The 12,963-nt window shown below is 43.0% G+C and overlaps 1 protein-coding gene across 3 annotated transcripts in view; it reads left to right on the top strand.

Annotated features, from left to right (window-relative positions):
* The window catches only part of WIPF1 (WAS/WASL interacting protein family member 1), a 119,348-nt gene that overhangs the window by 38,011 nt on the left and 68,374 nt on the right, over positions 1–12,963 (top strand). For 2 of the 3 annotated variants that reach the window (XM_036857740.1, XM_036857739.1), the window contains one exon: positions 5,295–5,362. The exons of the other annotated variant lie outside the window; for it this stretch is intronic. The gene's annotated coding sequence lies outside the window, so the exon portion shown is untranslated. The remainder of the gene's footprint in view (positions 1–5,294; positions 5,363–12,963) is intronic. 3 annotated transcript variants of the gene reach the window in all.

The raw sequence follows: 12,963 nt of genomic DNA, 5'->3' as shown, positions 1-12,963 counted from the left end.
CTTGTTGAAAATACAAGCAAGGGCTTCCCTGGTGGCGCAGTGGTTGAGAATCTGCCTGCTAATGCAGGGGACACGGGTTCGAGCCCTGGTCTGGGAAGATCCCACATGCCACGGAGCGGCTGGGCCCATGAGCCACAATTACTGAGCCTGCGCGTCTGGAGCCTGTGCCCCGCAACGGGAGGGGCCGCGATAGTGAAAGGCCCGCGCACCGCGATGAAGAGTGGCCCCCGCTTGCCACAACTGGAGAAAGCCCTCGCACGAACCGAAGACCCAGCACAGCCAAAGGCGAATAAATAAATAAAAATAAAAGTAGCTATTAAGAAAATACAAGCAAAATAATGCAAATAAAAATATAAATAAATTTAAAAATTTAAAGCATAAATAAACTTTTCCATAATCATAGTGGGAGACTTTAACAAAATACTTTCAGAATTTTATCAAGTAAATAAAATTAAGTAGGAACAGAAGATTTGAATAACATAGTTATTATTATTAACCTAACCCAACAAATAGGAAGTATACACAGTTTTTTTAAAAGACCATGGATCATTTTCAAAAATTGATAAAATACTACACCACAAAGAAACTTAAACTAACCAAAAAGTAGACCTATAACAATAACATAGCATTGAAAGTTACACAAGATGGCTCCTGCCCTTACCTCCATCCAAGCACTTGGAAACTAAGATATGGTCCTTTTAAATAATTCTTGGATCAAAAAGGAAATCACTACTGCAACTATAGACTATTTTAAAATTAACAATGAAAATACAGTGCACTGAATTATGGGGATTGTACTAAAAATATAGTTAGATAAAAAGTTAAGACTTTTATTTAAAGGACTGAAAAGAAAATAAGCTTAAAATTTAAGAAGCTAATAAATGAAAAACAAAATTAAACAACAAAGTAGGGGGAGGGAAATTATGAAGTTAAATTATTTACCTTTATGAGAAAAATTGTGAATTTTTTCCAATAAGAAAAAAAATTTGATTGGCAGTAAGGCAAAAGTTCAGAGTTAACAGGAAAGCTGCTGGAATGAGGCTGGAAAGCTGAGTTAATGGGCTAAAAGACACTGTCCCTGTCCTCACTGTCACTTAGGTTTAGCTGAGGTGAAAAGCATGTACAAAAAATAATTAGAGAACAAGACTGTATTCAATAAAGTGCCCGTTTGTGAGTTATAGATGGTAAACCATCTATAGCAAAGAGAAGCATGAAGCTCTGAGTCTCTGGCTTCAAACTTATCAAGGGCCTCTGGGTGGTTATTTAGCTCCTCTAACTTGGCTACTTATCTGTGAAGTGGGGATCAGAGTACCTACCTCAAAGGGTTGCTGTGAGAATTAAAGTACACTGGGCCCTCTGTATCCACCGAAGTGGAACCTCGGATACACAGGGCTGACTGTAAGGGACTTGAGCATCCGTGGATTTTGGTGTGTGTGTCGGGGGCGGGGTGGTGGTCCTGGTACCAATCCCCTGCAGATATCAAAGGACAACTCCGTGCATGTGGTAAGGGCTGCCAAAAAAAGTCAGTGTAGCATCTCTTCCAATCTCTTCTGGATGCTGGTGAGATGGTTAGGGCACAGTCAGTACCTTAGTATATTTTACACAGGAGTAGGACACATAATAATGTTTAGAGTACCCAAGTTCTATCTGCCTGGGTGAAAAGGCATTTTTCTGGGCATTTTATCTGTGACTGTCTTGAAATATGCCCGTGGTGATTAGGTAAACGAGTCTCTGTCCATTAAAAGAAAAAAATCTGTAAAGCATGACACTCCCAAAGCAGCGGCAGTTCATGAGTTCCTGGCCATAGAGAAAGGAATGACCAGTTTTGCCATTACATAATCAGATGGCTTCCCCAAGTAGGAAAGGGGGGGGACCAAGGAGTCTTTCCTGATCTGCTTCTGACCAGTAAGCACTTTTAGTCCTCATCTGTAAGAGTGAGACATCCTTTTTGCAACCATTTAGTGTCAGCATTAGGCTCCTCAGGCATGATGACGGATTCTGAGATCTTGAAAAAGTGACATGGTAAATATAAAAGGAATCAGATAGTAACCCATACAAAATTGAAAAGAACTTAATGCTTGATGAGAATATGTGGTTTGAGGTAAAGTTAGAATGTGTCTGGGAGTAGGTAAAAATCTGTAGATGCTACACATCAAACCACTTTAGTCAAAATATTTGTTCAGTGGGGGAAAAAATATCAGTGAAAGTAGTTAAGTGATGTCTACGGTCCAAACAAGAACTAATCGACTGCTCTACTTCCTCCATTCCCAAGACACCATCAGCTGTAAGGTGTACCATCAAATTTATGACAGGTGAGGAGGCGGGGGCAAGGACATGGTATTAAATATATACTTTGGTTCCAGAAATGTTAGAATATGAAGGAAAAAAGCACTATCAACACAAACATGCATCTTGGAATTAAGGAAATGCAGAATTTCACTCAGTTGATGTTTTGGTGTTTTCTTGCTGGTAGAGGATAGGACTAATTTTATAAAAACAATTTTAAAAATGTTTACTAATACATGGGGCAGAACTAATGACAATTGAAGGCAAATTTAAGTTTTCTCAGACCCATAGATTTATTTTCTTTTATTCTCTTGTCAAGACAAAATAAGTAATGGACAGTTGGGGCGGTACTATACGTGATAAGTGTGGAGCATATTTTAGTGCCAGAAAATAATGAAATGCTCAAAAACAAAAACCAAGAAACAGAATATTGGTGGGAGAATGTCGAAGGAGCACAGGAGCCAACTGAAAGAGCTCTCACCAGTCAAAGGTAGAACAATTTGAGCAACAAAATTAGTAAAATAGTGTTGAATTATAACCCAAAGTATAAAATGAATACCTATGAGGCCATACTGATATAAATAAATGGTTGAAAAAATTGTTGAATGGGGAGAAGAGAGAAATCTTCCGTGCAGAAGAATTCAAAATAATTTGTATAGATACTCCACCCTCAAGCTTTTCCTTCCGAAGTGTATGGTATGGAAGGGGGTGAGGAGCAACCTTCCAGTGGAGAAACCTGACAAACACTACCTCGGGTGATCAAGGCCAACATCAACAGTATTAAATTATGTTGATAGTATATATGCTTGATCTGATGTGATTAAAATGGCAGTTTACCTCTGTGGTCTTCCTCCAAACAACACATCACCCCAGTATCATGAGAAAGACAACAGACAGATCCCAATTGTGGGACATTCTACAAAATACCTAACCAGTACTTCTCAGAACTGGTCATCAAAACCAGGGAAAGTCTGAGAAACTGTCACAGCCAAGAGGAGTCTAAGGAGACTTGATGACTAAACGTAATATGGTGTCCTGGATGGGATCCTGGAACAGATGAAGGACATTGGGGAAAAAAATTAAGGAAATCGAAATAACCTATGGCCTTTAGTTGATAATAATGTGTCAATATTGGGTTTCTTAATTGTTATTTATCTATCATATTAAATGTAAGATTTTAATAGTAGGGAGATTGGATACAGAATGTGTGGGAACCGTACTATCTTCTTGATTTTTCTATAACTACAACTGTTCTAAAGGATAAAGTCTATTAAAATTCTTTTAATGCCTAAACAGAAAAAAAAAAAAATTCATGGACAGGAGGCCAGATTCTAGAGTTTAAAAGGAAGTTATAAGGCATTTTGTTGAGACCTTTAAAAATTCCACACAGAGCATGGCTGAAGCAGAACATATGTAACTGCTTAGTTGAAAAAAAATGGAACTGGCAGCTTAGCCCAGAATGTGACACTTCTAAATAAATTTAAATGGACTCATTATTATTTATCATCGATGGAGTATTTTGTTTTTCCAAGATGGCAAAGTTTTACCATTATTCCTATTTTAAAGCGAATGCCGTGCTTTCAGCCACCTTGACTCACTCAACTGGCTAATCTAACTGTACAGTTCAATCAGAAAACCAACCATCAACTGTCAAAATGGTAAAAACAGTTTTGCATGTTTTCAAAGCCAGAAATGCAATCATGTGGTGAGACTTCAGAGTTTTAGTGTTCTCCAAAGTTCTGACTCCCAGGGTTCGTTCCCTCACTCGGGATTCTCACATGGAAAACTTCTTTGAGGGAATTATAGGGTAATATTTTCAAGACTTGGAACAGTGAGCTTGTCTACGGTTACCTTCCTAAAAAACAACTTAAAAATGCCTTTAAAAGCATTTTTTAAAAAAAGAATTGCGCCAGCGTAGCCAAATAGAAGCAGCTTTGGGGTTTCTGCACTGGGTCAAGTTGCACAAATTGCAGAATATTCCCCTCTGTCCAGGACATCGTTTTACTCCCACATACCACTTCCTACATCCACAAATTCCAGTGTATTGGACCTCCAGAGAGCTAGAGGAATTATAAAAGGAAAGAGGCGGGTACTGACCACAGGAACAAGTAAGCTAGAATGGCAGCCCGGGGCTTCTTGCTTGGTCCTGCCTCAGCTCTGCTCCAGACCTCCCCGCTCCAGGCCTCTCCCAGGTGCTCTTGCCAGGCCAGCATCAGGGCCCCCCATGGCCAGGGCTCACGTGCCGCCAGGAACCCCCCAGCATCCCACAGGAAGACAAAGTCAGCCCTTTCAGGGGAAACCAAAAGGCTGGCATATTTTGGAGACCAGCAGGGGGGAAGTGTGTGCCAGTTATTTAGCCCTGGGAGGCAGGGAGTACTGTGGCTTTGTTTGCTGAGCCCAGAATTAGGGCACACAGTCCGTCAGCAGGACTAGCTAGACTGGATGTGAACTTGAGACTGTCCCCGGAAACTCAGGGTGAGTGGCCCTTGTCGCTGCAGGGTGCAGAACCACGAGCCAGGCCCTGGGTATGCTCCTCCGGGCTGGTGTCCTCCAGAGAGGATCCTGGGGACAGCCTGGGTGCAGCACCACGGCCGCCCTTCCTCAGCAGTTCCCGGGGCAGTAGCACCAAGGCCTGTCCTGGTGATAGGACAGCACCTAAGCCCCAGTGAGCTCAGCCGCCCCTACCCCAAGATGGGCAGCCCTGGGGCCCAAAAGTCTCTGTCTCTCCCTTTCTCCGCCTCCCTCCTTGTGGAGTCGGAAGAGCCAGGAGCCCGGATACTACTGTCCCCTGCCCCCCACCCCCTTTGCTTCTCTCCTCTTTACCTGAGCCCTAGGGATGCCTGAAGCCAGCTGGGGACCCCTGCGAGGACACAGCATTTCTTCAGACACAGGATTACCCCAGCGTGAAGCAGGCAGGGAGATGGTCTTATCACATGCCTCTGACCGCTTCTTGAACGAGTCAGAGAAGGTGCAGTGAGGAAGTATAATGTCACATGCAACACTTACAGGAAGCTGGCCAGAAGACAGAGGGGGAACTTGAGAACCTGGGTCATTTCAGCGGATTAAAACAACACAGGTTAGTGCCTTTTTTTTCTTCCCCTGAAAAATCTTTCATAGCCATTCTAAAATACCTAACTGGTTCTCTTTCCTTAAACCATCTTTAATTCTTTGCAATGTGAAGAAATTGCTCCGGCTTTGAATATAAGATCCAGGGCGTAGCTGGTAGCCACACGTTATTAGAGGAACAAGCAGCAAGCCATTATTATGAAAATGAAATTCTCAGAACCTCCCGCTTCCCTATTCAGAACTTCTGTACCCTAAAAAACAAACCTTCAGATGGTCGTTAAATTACTTATTTCATGGAATCCAGCTAAGCCTCTCCTTGAGTTTCCCTATTAGCATAAACTGGGACACATCATTTTGTGTTTGCAGGCAGATGCCGGGTGTTCAAAGGGCGGTAGAAAATGCAGCAATAATGTGTGGACAAACTCACTGCAAGGCTGCATGTAGAAGTTTGTTGTTTTTATGCACTTTTTGCCTGGCAGAACGAATCTTTTGGCTTGTATTTCCTGTTAAAATAATTTCTTGTATCATTATAAATTCTTAAGTTCCCTTTTCTTTTATATATTTTTTTCTGCCCTCTTCCTTTCTGTGTTCTTTTTTTTTTTTTTTTTTGGCAATTTTCCTTCTTTTTATTAACAGAAAATGGGAGTAGAGGGGTGTGGGCAGTTTGAATGTGGGATGAGGAAGTCCCCTGCCTCCCCCTGCCCCAGGGTTTCAGAGCATAGCCTGGGGCTGTTATGTGCAGGGTGTATAGAAGCCATGAGGTCTGTCACTAGAGCTTTGTGTCTTCAGCTTGTGCTTCCTCTAGAAAGGAAGATTTGAGGAGTCTAGAGAAGAGCCCAAGAGATGGTTAAAGCATTGGAAATTAGAGCCCAGAAACAGCTAAAGGGCCCAAGATTATTCATCCTGTGGTCCTTGAGGGACAGTTTAATACAGAACTTCAGTAAAAGGCTCTTACACAACGGCCTGCCGCTTGCAGACCTGTATGACAAAGGAAAATGTCTCAAATCTGAGTGAGAGGAAGGAAGTTACTACCTTCTTGGACTATCATTAAGCACTAAAACAGGTTAGCCAGAGAGATTGCCGAGCTTTTTTCTGGGCCGTTTGAAAACGAACGAGCCTTCTTCTGTGGCTGTTCACGTGTTAACAGAGGCAGGGAGAGAAAGGCAGAGAAGAGCCCAGGTTTGGGAGCTTCTTGTTTCCTTCTCTTCATTCCAAAGTGTACTACAAAGTGTCTGTGCTGAAAAACATAACGACAACGGGGTGAGGGGTTAGGGGACCCATGTGTTGTTTATGTCCCAGTACTGCAAAATAACCAAAACTGTGAGGCAAGAGGAAAAAAATCATTGTCGATGTCCTCAGATTGCCACATTTTTTTCGTGTTTTGCTACCATGTTATGCAAGAAGATGGAGAGGAAGCTGACAGACTATGGGAGGATTCTAAGTTGGAGATCTCTCAGCCCAAGTGGTTTCAGAAACCCTGCACTAGCTCTGACTGAGGCAGCCCACGTTTCCACTGGGGGTGGGAGCTGGAGGGGAGATTGGACTTTATTTGATGTTTGAAGCCCTTTGCACAAATAAATGCCTGGAGGAGACACACGGAGGAGCACTGCCGTGGACAGGTCTCTTGCACATGGCACCAGGAGCTCTCCTGAGCACCAGAAAGAGGCTTACAGCTTAGCCGTGGCTGGACATCCCTAGAAGGAGCTCTTCTTTCGGTTTTGTTTTGATTTTTAATTGGTCCTAGAGGTTTGTTGTTCAGGGAGTTTTGTATTCTGCTAATCTGCTGCTCATAGCAGAAAAGGGCTTTTTATTTTGTTAAATACTTTCCGGATGGACCTGACATCTTTTTTCTTGGAGTGCATCCTTCCGAAAGCTGTTTCCCTTTCTCCTGGGGGAATCTGTTCTCTCCCCAGCCATTTCTCCAGCTTTCTACCTTCACTGTGCTCCTTTGTGTCTGAGATGCAAGACAAGGTTTATAAAGTGTCATTATTATGCAGCGCCTCTGATCCCCAAATCTGGAAGTGGTTTCGGAAAAAGAAAAAGACAAAAAGAAGAGAACTCAGAATGGCAAGAAGGTGGTAGATCGTGTTGGATGGTGGAGAACACCTGGAATATTAATCTCACGTGTAATTCTTAGACAGGAAGTACTGCCAGTTCAGTGTGAAGGTCAAAAGTAGAAAGAGAGAAGTGGTCATCTTTTATCTGGAGAAAAGATGCTGAATTTTATGGGGAGGGACTGCATGGGCATGTTACTGAATTCTCTAAATAAGAAGAGGAAGGGGGTTGACTTCACATATCCCTCCTCTCCTGGACCCTGACATTTAGGCAGGCCTCTTTTCCCCAGAATCCCAGATAATGCAGAGTAGCACTTCAGAATCAGCATCCACAGATGTTTGGGTGGCCTGAGTTTCAGAGGAGTGAAATGGTGAGATATTCAAAATATTCATGTTAGTGGAGAAAAAGAAAATAAAAAATAAAGCTCTGATGAGTGCAACCATATAGTTGAATTTGTCCTCGGCCGTCGTTTTGAGTTGGCATCAGCAAGTCTGTAGGCCAGCTCTCTGGGCCTCTCAGAGAGAAGTTCCTGGGTGTGTCTGAGGTATTATTGTTATCAACACTAGCATACTGGGAGCCATAGATTTGGGTTTTTCAACTGTGGTAAAACACGCATAAAATTTACCATCTTAACTATTACATGTGTAGTTCAGTAGCGTTAAATATATTCACATTGTTGTACAACTCATCTCCAGAACTTTTTCATTTTGTGAAATGGAAACTCCATAGCCATGAAACAACAACTCTCCATTTCCCCTCCCCCAGCCCCTGGCAACCACATTCTACTTTCTGTTTCTATGAGATTGACTACTCTAGGTACTTCACATAAGTGGAAGCATACAGTATTTGTCTTCTTGTGACTGCTTTATTTCACTTTGCATAATGTCCTCAGGGTTCATCCATGGTGTAGCATGTGTCAGAACTTCCTTCCTTTTTGAGGCTGAATGTATATGTACAGACCACCTTTCCATTATATGTACAGACCACATTTTCTTTATCCATTCATCTGTGGATGACATTTGGATTGCTTCCGCCTTTGGCCTTTGTCACTAATGCTGCTGTGAACATGGGTGTCCAAATACCTCTTTGAGACCCTGCTTTCAATTCTTTTGTATATATATCCAAAAGCGGTATTGGTAGATCATATGGTAGTTCTATTTTTAATTTTTTGAGGAATTGCCATACTGTTTTCCATAGCAGCTACACCCTTTTACATTCCCACCAACAGTGCCCAAGGGTTCCATTTTCTCCACAACCTAGCTAATAACTTGTTGTTTTCTGTTTTTTTTTCTTTATAGCAGCCATCCTGATGGATGTAAGATGATATAGTTTTGATTTGCATTTTTCTAACAATTAGTGATATTGAGCATCTTTTTTTTTTTAATTTATTGTATTTATTTATTTTTGGCTGCATTGGGTCTTTTTTGCTGTGTGTGGGCTTTCTCTAGTTGTGGCGAGCGGGGGCTACTCTTCATTGTGGTGCTCTGGCTTCTCATTGCAGTGGCTTCTCTTGTTGCGGAGCTCAGGCTCTAGGCACGTGGGCTTCAGTAGTTGTGGCACATGGGCTCAGTAGTTGTGGCTCACAGGCTCTAGAGCGCAGGCTCAGTAGCTGTGGCGCATGGGCTTAGTTGCTCCACAGCATGTGGGATCTTCCCGGACCGGGGCTTGAACCCGTGTCCCCTGCATTGGCAGGTGGATTCTTAACCACTGCGCCACCAGGGAAGCCCGAGCATCTTTTTATATGCTTGTTGTTGTTTGTATATCTTCTTTGGAGAAATGTCAGTTCAAGTCCCTTGCCCATTTTTTAATGAGGTTATTTGGTTTTTTGTTGTTGAGTTTTAAGGGTTCTTTATGTATTCTAAATATTTAGGGAACTGTAGATTTTTTAAGTATTGTATGTGCAGGTTCTAATCTTCACATTATCTACTAGGAACCAGCTGCCTCCTGTGATCTACACCCTTGGGAAAGAGCATGAGTTTCAATAATATGGGGTTTTTTTTCCAACTGTATGATTTTTATCCTAACTCTGGAGTGCTATACAAAATCTCAGTCATTTTCAGCTTATAAGCAGTTTGGTTTTTGAGAACTGACAAAGGTGAAGAGAAGGAAAAGAAAGGGAAGAGCTTGGGGTAATGCTTTTTATTCCTTCCATAATTTATACTTTTTCAGCTATGTAAACGTCAGGAAAAAGGCTTATCCTCAATTCTGTTGACTAAAACTAGACCCTGTGCAAGAATAAACATACTTTCTGAGAATCATCCAGTAATTATGTCTTCTTATACCACCCTCCCTCCAAACCCACAGGCTTGAATTCACCTCAGATTACGAAACCATTATCATTTTCCTTCATGAATGCCTCAAGCAAAATGTATTTTGCTTCTGAGTAGAAAGGACCCAAAGAGGACTTGGTCTGCTGTCTCAGGAAAAGGAGCAAGAACAGCGGGCCTCTTCTGGTGCTGTGGCCAGGGGGTTTGTGTAGATTTCAGATTTTCAGGAAGGAACTGGTAGGGAAGATGTGATGGGCAGGTGGGCGCAGTGCTGTGTAGGGCTGCTTTTGCTGGAGGTGCTACTTCTAAATGGAGTATCATTGTGGTTAGGGAAGGCATTGCCTGTGTGCCCGACTGATTCTTCACTCTACTGTTTCAGTTTCCCTCCACTTCTTCATCAGTTAGAAAGTTGGTTCTGTTTCCCCCCCCACAAAAAAAAGCCTTAGTGTCCCTCCTCTCCTCTCCCACACCCACCCCCCCCAAAAAAGCAAGCTATCAGGAAATGACAAGAACAGTAGCATTTGTTTGTTTGTTGATGAAAGGACAGAGAAAGCTTTGTCTTGAAAAGAATAACAAAATAAACTGGGAAAATATGAGTCCTGGAGGTGGAACCCTGTTATGATGCAATAAACCGACAAACTTCAGAGGCACCTCTTCCTAGTGTACATGACATCCTGTGCCAGTTCCACCCGGAGGTATTCATACACCACCAACATTGTAATTTCTCCATACTAATTCGAAGTTACTGCTTTGAGACTGTCAGACTAGCTAGATACTTACCAGAATGTCTGTTTTTGATACTTTCTGGTATGAATTAGGCTAGCTTTCTGCTTTTGTTTGTGCCTGTGTTTAAATAATATGTCATATTTTAGGTTCACTCATTGTATTGGTTTGTAATCCTAGTGTGACTTAAAAACAGAGACTTTTTTTTTTATATAGTAGGATACATGTTTGCACACATGCATGTACCCACCCCTCCTAAAAATTCTTTAGGGCATATGCTTCCTCAGTTAAAAGTCATTAGATGATATCTTGGCACCTACAGTTATTTAGAATATGCTGCTCACTTCAGGCTAGGCAGTTATTCATGTATTATACCTATAGATTCGTTTGGAGGGTCTGCTAGTGAATTGCTCTTCTTTCAATAAATCACTGACTTATTAAATGGTGGTTTGGAGCATCTTTGATTTCCAGGCTGGCTACGGAAAGATTTGGTCTTCCTTAAAGGCTTTAGAGACCTGTAGAATGATCCTGGCTCCTGGAAACTGGGTGTGGGACCAGTAGAGGGGCTGCCCAATACCTCACCAGCTTGCTACGCAGACAGATGCACAGAGAGAGCTGCTAAAGGACAGGAATTGGTGTTCCAGCTCCGCCCTCTCACTGTGGTGTGACTTCTTAGGAAAGTCCCAGTTCCAGAAGTCATTTAACCAACTGAACATTCTTGATGGGCTGCCACCAGGGCTTCGCCTAAAACCTCTTTCAAAGCAAACAACATGTGCCTTCACTCTTTCTCTCCTTCCCTTTGCGTTCCCCCTTCTTGCCCATCACCTCGTGAAAACTGAGACCAGAACTCACCTGCACAGACAGCTTGCTTCCTCCGCCAGCCCCACCTCTAATCTTTATGTTCCACTTCCTCAGAGCATTTAATACCCTTCCCTGCAAAACAGGGACAAATCAAGGCTGATGAGCATAGTTGCCAGAATGAAAGTGTTTGAGTGGTTTTTCATAGGAAAAATAATTGGGGGGGAGGGCGGGGGAAATAATGTTATTATGAGATAGATCCTGATGAATATGGAAGGGTGGATAGTTTACTTTTTTAAAGCTTTTTTAAAGGATTCATAAGGAGGTAGCAGTAGGGGAAAGGGAATTGAAAAGGCCAGAGGATAATTTGCTCTAAAAGACAAAAAAGTTAGGTTATTCAAAAACTATTTTTTTCTCCTACTTCGGTGCCAGGAACATCTGGCCTTGGGAAAAGTTTCGGAAACAGGGTTTCAGATGCTGTTGTCATTATTTAAAACTTAAAGAGGTAGGTAAAAAATAGAACTCTGGGTTTTTAGAAATAGAAGGGATCTTCAAGGGTTCAATCCCCTCATTTTTACTTTTTTATTTTTATTTTTTAAATTAATTTATTTTTGACTGCATTGGGTCTTCGTTGCTGCACGTGGGCTTTCTCTAGTTGTGGCGAGCGGAGGCTACTCTTCATTGCAGTGCAGGAGCTTCTCATTGCGGTGGCTTTTCTTGTTGCGGAGCACGGGCTCTAGGGGTGTGGGCTTCAGTAGTTGTGGCACGCAGGTTCAGTAGTTGTGGCTCACGGGCTCTAGAGCACAGACTCAGTAGTTGTGGCTCATGGGCTTAGTTGTTCTGTGGCATGTGGGATCTTCCCGGACCGGGGCTTGAACCCGTGCCCCCTGCATTGGCAGGTGGATTCTTAACCACTGCGCCACCAGGGAAGCCCTCCCCTCATTTTTAGATTTGGAAACTGAGGCCCCGAAAGGTTAGGTGATTTGTCTTGGCCAAAAGAGCTAATTAGTGAGAGTGGTGAACATCAATCACGGCTCCTGGCTCCTGGCTCCAGCACGGGCTGCAATGTTGAGAGCTCCCAAGGACTTGGAGAACTTCTACCCCTCTGGGATCTACAGAGGCCAGACCCATGCCTAAGAGGGGCAGGCCAAGCGACCGAGGAGCTTATGAGCTCACAAAACTCCAGCCAAGTGACCTCTGTTTCTGGAAGGTGGCACAGCAATATGGGTGTAACCTTATCAGTAGACTCCTAATCCATCCTACCTGGAGAAAGTTTGTGTGCAGTGAACAGTGATGGTTCCCTTGGAGCAAAGAAGAGGACAGCCCAGAAAGGAAAAATTCCCAGCAGTTGCCCAGGATTGGCCAGTAAGAGAGACCCTCAATCTTGTGGACATGACTGTGGATTGAGAGGGGTTGTCCATGGAGCAGTGTGGCTGAAGATCAGGCCCAGATTAAGTAACCTTTCCAGTGACCATGGCCCAGATTAAACAGCCTTCAAGAGGCTTACCCATCCTTAGCCCTGATTCCAAGATCCCTGAACCACCTTCTGAACATTAAATCAGCTTCCTTGCTACCGCTATCTCAGAAGAGTATATTCTGGACAATGACCATGGTCACTGGAAAGAAATGCCATCATTTGTGAATTCTGGTGTGCCAGGGAGCCTCTCGTGAATTTGTAAGATGGGTCGGTCATTCTGAGTCTGATCCCTCTGACTCCCAGATAAGAAGGAGATTTGGGGACCTCTGTGGCGAAGTCCCTGTGCTGGAA

Source organism: Balaenoptera musculus, chromosome 7 (genome assembly GCF_009873245.2).
Source record: "Balaenoptera musculus isolate JJ_BM4_2016_0621 chromosome 7, mBalMus1.pri.v3, whole genome shotgun sequence".
In the NCBI taxonomy this organism is placed as follows: Eukaryota; Metazoa; Chordata; class Mammalia; order Artiodactyla; family Balaenopteridae; genus Balaenoptera; species Balaenoptera musculus.
This window is presented reverse-complemented; position numbering and strand designations above follow the sequence as displayed.